Raw genomic sequence first — 6,897 nt, 5'->3', positions numbered from 1 at the left:
TTGGGTTGCCTCTGTTGTCAAAGTCGGTGGGCATGTACGGCGTGTGGGCTGCCTAGGCTTCAACATATATGCGGACCGAACTTGAGCGTCCGCCAAAGTCATTTCATCATCAAGCTCATGGCCCTATCACACAATCAAACAATATGGTGAAGACTGGCGTCGTAATGAAGTGAGAATCACATCTAAAGGATTAGTCATACCTCTTGGGTGACCGCACCCTCATCATCCAGATAAGCAAATGAGGAACTCACATCATCCCCCTGATGGTGAGATAAAGGGTATGATGGTGTACCAGACCTGGAGGCAGATGGTTCATCATATTCTGGGTCACGGCAAGCGAGAAGGTTCGATAACCGCCTTAACTTCTTGGCCTGGCGCTGTAACATTAACAAGTGTATAAGATACCAAACTCCGCAAGATATGTAACATGGACACATTAGTGCGTTATGTACCTTGAGATATTTTCGTAGTGGACCTTCATCATTGCCTTCTCCAACCGGTGTCTGCTCCAGAATAGACTGGCTTTCATCAGCTGATATCTTGATCTCGGTGCGCTGCGCATGAGAATGAAGTAACATGTTAGCCATTCAAACATGTGTAATACGGCCAATGGGAAAGTAAAGAAGGGAACACTTTACCACATAGTTAATCACCGGAACAGCAGGGACTCCTTGCCCTTCCCTGACATCTTTGTTGTACTTCCCCTTTGATAGATCCTCAAAGTTTATGGGTTCTTCAAGAATATCCTCATTGTATGCCGGCGGGCATATATCAACTCGATTATTATCAAGAAGCCATCGTATGTAGTTATCAAAAGCAAGTGAGTCATGCTCATGAAGCTGGGCGCGTGCACTGTTACGAGCTTGCTCCACACAAAGATGGAAGCGGGTAACATACGAAGCATGATGCTTGTCCCAGTCCTTTATCTTCCGCTGCTTTCTCCTGTCCAACCTGCATGGTAGAAAACCAAACATTAGCACAATCAAGAAGGAGTGGCGATGCTTAGTCAATACGGTTCATGCTCTCTTACCTATGAAGTGCTTTGTCCGTGTCCACCCAAACCGGCGTGTGAGGCTGGAACAGACCAAACTGACGATACACACGATGTGGCAAGTGAAGCTCAACCGCCCAGTTGCATATCAGTGGGCACTGCATGCGCCAAAGATCCCTGTCCCGCAAGCACATCGGGTTGATGGAAAACTCTAGAGTATACCCTGTTGTGTCATTGGCGCCATATGGCTGCCATTCAACCTATGAAATAGGACAACAACGCAATATTGATGACAATTATTCAGGCAAACATGAGAAATAACTGAAATAATGTTTTGTTACCTGCTCAGGCGTAATCATGTCCAACTCGGCAATGTACTTTTGGTACATGAGATTGACATCGTTCGTCATCTCGGAAACCACATCCCACTTGTAAGCCCAAGTGGGGCGCCGTAATTCGTCATCTTCATCTTCATCCCAAGGATTAAACTTGACGCTCTTCGGGCGTCCAACACGCAGACGCTCCCAGCTCCATACAGAAAGTAGAAGCAGATTACCACCAATGCCTGCCCTATCTGTGATCCTGCAACACGCATCGTCCAGCTACATATGAAAGAAAACAATGTTAAGTTGACAGCAAGGTTGCATTGGTAATGAAGAAATGAGTTGATAACAAAACAAACCAACTACCTGTCGGTACAAGTAGGCAAGAGTCGCTGAACCCCAACTCCATTTGCTATTGAAGACGGTCAACGCCTTCAGCCACATCCATGGAGCGTTCTTGCCCGTGGAGTCAGGAAACAAAGTCCTTGAGACAATGTACCACATATAGACACGAGCATGTGTCTGGACCACATCATCAGTGGCATCCGCAGGGCAATGGGAAAAGTTTCTTTGAATCCACGTGAAAGCAGCTCCGGCTACTTTCCTTTCCTTCTTCTTCTTCTTCTTCTCTTCTCCCTCCTCTACATCAGCCTCATCCTTGGTAGGAGCCATACCGATAAGAGCAGTCATCTGCTGGCGCCACTGATACATCTCCAACGTATCTATAATTTATGAAGTATTCATGCTATTATATTATCTGTTTTGGATGTTTATGGGCTTTACTAAACACTTTTATATTATTTTTGGGACTAACCTATTAACCGGAGGCCCAGCCCAAATTGCTGTTTTCTTGCCTATTTCAGTGTTTCGAAGAAAAGGAATATGAAACGGAGTCCAAACGGAATGAAACCTTCGGGAGAGTTACTTTTGGAACGGAAGCAATCCAGGAGACTTGGAGTAGACGTCAGGGAAGCTTCGAGGAAGCCACGAGGCAGGGAGGTGCGCCCTACCCCCTAGGCGCGCCCCCACCCTCATGGGCCCCTCATGGCTCCCCTGACCGACTTCTTTCGCCTATATATGTCCATATACCCTAAAAACATCGGGGAGTACAATAGATCGGGAGTTCCGCCGCCGCAAGCCTCTGTAGCCACCAAAAACCAATCGGGACCCTGTTCCGGCACCCTGCCAGAGGGGGGATCCCTCACCGGTGCCCATCTTCATCATCCCGGTGCTCTCCATGATGAGGAGGGAGTAGTTCACCCTCGGGGCTGAGGGTATGTACCAGTAACTATGTGTTTGATCTCTCTCTCTCTCTCTCTCTCGTGTTCTTGAGGTGGTACGATCTTGATGTATCACGAGCTTTGCTATTATAGTTGGATCTTATGATGTTTCTCCCCCTCTACTCTCTTGTAATGGATTTAAGAACACTTGATGTATGTCTTGCATGTGCTTATCTGTGGTGACAATGGGATATCACGTGATCTACTTGATGTATGTTTTGGTGATCAACTTGCGGGTTCTGTGACCTCGTGAACTTATGCATAGGGGTTGGCACACGTTTTCGTCTTGACTCTCCGGTAGAAACTTTGGGGCACTCTTTGAAGTTCTTTGTGTTGGTTGAATAGATGAATCTGAGATTGTGTGATGCATATCGTATAATCATACCCACGGATACTTGAGGTGACATTGGAGTATCTAGGTGACATTAGGGTTTTGGTTGATTTGTGTCTTAAGGTGTTATTCTAGTACGAACTCTATGATAGATTGAACGGAAAGAATAGCTTCGTCTTATTTACTACGGACTCTTGAATAGATCGATCAGAAAGAATAACTTTGAGGTGGTTTCGTACCCTACCATAATCTCTTCGTTTGTTCTCCGCTATTAGTGACTTTGGAGTGACTCTTTGTTGCATGTTGAGAGATAGTTATATGATCCAATTATGTTATTATTGTTGAGAGAACTTGCACTAGTGAAAGTATGAACCCTAGGCCTTGTTTCAACGCATTGCAATACCGTTTGTGCTCACTTTTACCACTTGCTACCTTGCTGTTTTTATATTTTCAGATTACAAAAACCTATATCTACCATCCATATTGCACTTGTTTCACCATCTCTTCGCCGAACTAGTGCACCTATACAATTTACCATTGTACTGGGTGTGTTGGGGACACAATAGACTCTTTGTTATTTGGTTGCAGGGTTGTTTGAGAGAGAGCATCTTCAACCTACGCCTCCCACGGATTGATAAACCTTAGGTCATCCACTTGAGGGAAATTTGCTACTGTCCTACAAACCTCTGCACTTGGAGGCCCAACAACGTCTACAAGAAGAAGGTTGCGTAGTAGAAATCAAGCAGTTTCTGGCGCCGTTGCCGGGGAGGTGAGTGCTTAAAGGTATATCTTTAGATCTTGCAATCGAATCTTTTTGTTTCTTGTTTTATCACTAGTTTATCCTATAAAAGAAAACTACAAAAAAATGGAATTGTGGGTGCCTCATATGCTTCATCTTTTTAATATCTTTCATGAGAATAAGGATTCCGATAATTGTGCTCAATTGCTAGAGGAAGAATGCATTAGAATGTTTGGCACTAAATCTTTGAATGATGAGTATGATTGCAATGTTGTTAGTATGAACTCCTTGAATATCCATGGTACTAATGATGATTGCACTAGTCATGATGAAAATGTCTCTTATAAGCATGTCAACTTTTGTGGAGTGCATAGAGTTTGCAAGTACACACCAAATAGGGAAGATAGATTTTGCAAGAGGCATAAGTATTTAGAAACCAAATGGTTGCAAGAGAGGCTAGATGTTTGTGCTAAAAATTTAAAATTTCTTCGCCATACTTGTGAACTTTGCAATGAACATGGTCATTTAAACCTCCAATGCAAATTGTTTCATGATCAAATCATGTCCAAAAATTGTGATGACTTGATTTCCCTTGCACATCATAATGAACTTAGTTTGCTTTTGGGTTATGAAGAAATGAAACGTATAACTAAGCATATTCCAGAATATAACCTTGAGAAATTCCTCGATATTGATCTAGAAGAAATTTTTATGTATTGTGCGGTGAATTGCATTGAAAAACCTTATATTGCCAATTACATAAAGAAAAGAAAACAAATAGAAGATGAAGAGAATACTAACGAAAGGTAAGAGACTTCCCAATACCCTCCTATTATTTCTTATGATGAATCAGGTAACGTGGAGGAGCCTTCTATTCAATCAATCTCATTAATAAGGAGCTCGAAAAAGAGGATTGAACCCACACATAATGTGAAGAAGAAAAAGAAAGGATGGAGAAACAAAGGTAAAAAGGTATCTCTCCCAAATGATGTTGCTCCTATTACTCCTTGTGATAATGATAATTGCTATACTGTTGGTGCTATCCATACTATTAATGATGAGAGTGATTATGCTTATGATATGAAAAGGCCCAAGCTTGGGGATGCTATGTTTGATGAGAATGACATGTTTGAGAATATATTTTCTGCAATTAATGTTTGTCCCAAGCTTGGGGATGCTATGTTTAATGAAGATGATATTTTTAGACTCCCAAGTTTTGATGAGCAAATTTATTATGATGATAGCATGCCTCCTACTTATGATGATTATAATTATGAAAGTGGATTTGGAGAGGTCATGACCTTATTTAGTAATGATTCCACTATCTTGGAAGAGGTTTCAATCGATTATGATGAGAACAAAGTTGCTACCTATGATGATTATTGTGATGATACTTATGCTATAAAGAGTAGTGATGATTATGTTTATAAAACTTGTCATGATTATGATCACCCTTTTCTGAACATTACTCTTTTAATGTGGAAACAATTTATAGTATTCGAGTTCCTTATGATACTCCCACTATTCTGAATGAGAAGAATTTTGCTTATGTGAAGAGTAATAAAATTTCTATGCTTGTAGATCATGAAAAGAATGCTTTTATGTCATGGTTATATTGTTGAATTCATTCATGATGCTACTGAAAATTATTATGAGGGAGGAATATATGCTTGTAGGAATTGCAATAATACCAAGTTTCCTCTCTATGTGCTTAAAGTTTTGAAGTTATGCTTGTTTTGCCTTCCTATGCTAGTTGATTATTGTTCCCATAAGTTATTTGCTCACAAAATCCCTATGCATAGGAAGTGGGTTAGACTTAAATGTGCTAGTCATATTCTTCATGATGCTCTCTTTATGTTTCAATTCTTATCTTTTATGTGAGCATCATTGAAATCATCATGCCTAGCTAGGGGCGTTAAACGTTAGCGCTTGTTGGGAGGCATCCCAATTTTATTTTTGTTCCTTGATTTTTGCTCCTGTTTAGAAATAAATAATCTATATAGCCTCTGGTTAGATGTGGTTTTATGTTTTAATTAGTGTTTGTGCCAAGTAGAACCTTTGGGAAGACTTGGGTGAAGTCTTTATGATCATGCTGTAAAAAACAGAAACTTTAGCGCTCATGAGATTAGCTGCCGTTTTTCACTGGAGAGTGATTTTAGGTTGATTATTTTTGAAGATGATTAATAGATAAATTACTCAGGTCCACCAATTTATTTTAGAATTTTTGGAGTTCCAGAAGTATACGTTTGATACAGATTACTACAGACTGTTCTATTTTTGACAGATTCTGTTTTCAGTGTGTTGTTTGCTTATTTTGATGAGTCTATGAGTAGTATCGGACGGTATGAACCATAGAGAAGTTGGAATACCGTAGATATTACACCAATATGAATTTAGAATGAGTTCACAACAGTAACTAAGTGGTGAGTCATTTTCTTATACTAACGGAGCTTACGAGTTTTCTGTTGAGTTTTGTGTTGTGAAGTTTTCAAGTTTTGGGTAAAGATTCGATGGACTATGGAATAAGGAGTGGCAAGAGCCTAAGCTTGGGGATGCCCTAGGCACCCCAAGGTAATATTTAAGGACAACCAAGAGCCTAAGCTTGGGGATGCCCCGGAAGGCATCCCCTCTTTCGTCTTCATTCATCGGTAACTTTACTTGGAGCTATATTTTTATTCACCACATAATATGTGTTTTGCTTGGAGCATCAATTTATTTTGTTAGGATTTTCTTGTTGTTATCTAGAACAATGTTTTGCATCTTTTATTTCAATAAAAGTGGCATTGATAGCCTTTACTACGCTTATTTTACAAGTCTACATGTTGCTGTTTGAAAACAGAAAGTTTACCGCTGTTGCAAAAATTCCCTAGAAAAGTCAGAATGTGATAAAATGTTGAAACCTTTTGCATAATAAGATCTGATAAATTTACTACAGTGGGAATTTTCTTTCATAATTTTTGGAGCTAGGGAAGTTTGGATCTTGCTGCATTCTTTACAGACTGTCCTGTTTAGGCAGATTGCTGTTATGTTTGCATTGTTTGCATATGTTTGCTTGTTTAATGATTCTATTTGAGGATATGACTATTAAATATGCGGAGGCATTTAGTATGCAATGTTGATTAATAATTTTAGTGATTTCCTACAGAAGAGTATGATAAGTTTTTTGCATTGGTTTATACTAACTTATCTCACGAGTCCTTGTTGAGTTTTGTGTGGATGAAGCTTTTGAGATT

The sequence above is a fragment of the Triticum aestivum genome, chromosome 5D (genome assembly GCF_018294505.1).
Source record: "Triticum aestivum cultivar Chinese Spring chromosome 5D, IWGSC CS RefSeq v2.1, whole genome shotgun sequence".
In the NCBI taxonomy this organism is placed as follows: domain Eukaryota; kingdom Viridiplantae; phylum Streptophyta; class Magnoliopsida; order Poales; family Poaceae; genus Triticum; species Triticum aestivum.
Note: the sequence above shows the minus strand (reverse complement) of the source record.